The following is an 833-nucleotide window of genomic DNA, read 5'->3' as shown; positions in this document are numbered from 1 at the left end:
TGAAGGAGCTGAGCAAGCCGCACTCTCTTAGGCCTCAGTTTTCCTCATCTGTAAACTAGGAGTGAGAATGGAGTCAGATTAGATCAGTGGCTCTTAACCTTCTTGGGGTCATGCGCCCTCAAGTCCTAGGAAGGCTATGCACCGTTTCCCCAACAAAATGCTTGTGTGTACATCATATAAGGGCTTCGACCTGCTGGGTCGGGGCCCCCAAGGTCAATCAAAAGCCCTGAGCTGGGGCACCGGACCGCTGCCGTCTCGCTCCCTCCTGCTTCTCGGCTCTCCACCTTCTGCATCTCGGGAGGTGGGGTCTCTCCGGGTCCCGGGTGGGCCTACTGTCCTGCTCGCAGTCTCTCCCGCCGCCTCCTGGGTAAAGCGGCACACGGGCATTCCCAGGTGGATGGGAGAGGGAGGGCTTGGAGGAGAAGGCAGGGATGCCGGCCTCGCAACTTCCAGGTTCAAGAAACCTCAGAGAGTAAGAGAAAGATGGGCTTCCACAGTTCCTCATTTCATCACAGTCGCTGCGCAAATGGGGAAACTAAGGCCAAGAGGGGCAGGGACTTACCCAAGGTCACGCAGCCAGCCCGGGCGTGGGGGACCGGTTCCTCGAGCCCCGCCCGGCGCCCGGAGCCTGCGCCCCAGGGCGCGGGGGTGGCGTGGGGGGGGAAGTCGGCCCTGCCCAGGAGCCGGTCTGCGGCTAGGACCCGGCAGGGTGGGGCTGCCGTTTGCAGAGCGTCCGGCAGGGGTCGTTTCGCCCGCCAGCCCGGCCCCTCCTCCGAGCAGCTGCCTCAGCCCGAGGTAATCTCGGCCCCGCGCTTAGAGCGCGCGGGGCCGGG

Source organism: Orcinus orca, chromosome 8, assembly GCF_937001465.1.
Source record: "Orcinus orca chromosome 8, mOrcOrc1.1, whole genome shotgun sequence".
Taxonomy (NCBI): domain Eukaryota; kingdom Metazoa; phylum Chordata; class Mammalia; order Artiodactyla; family Delphinidae; genus Orcinus; species Orcinus orca.
Note: the sequence above shows the minus strand (reverse complement) of the source record.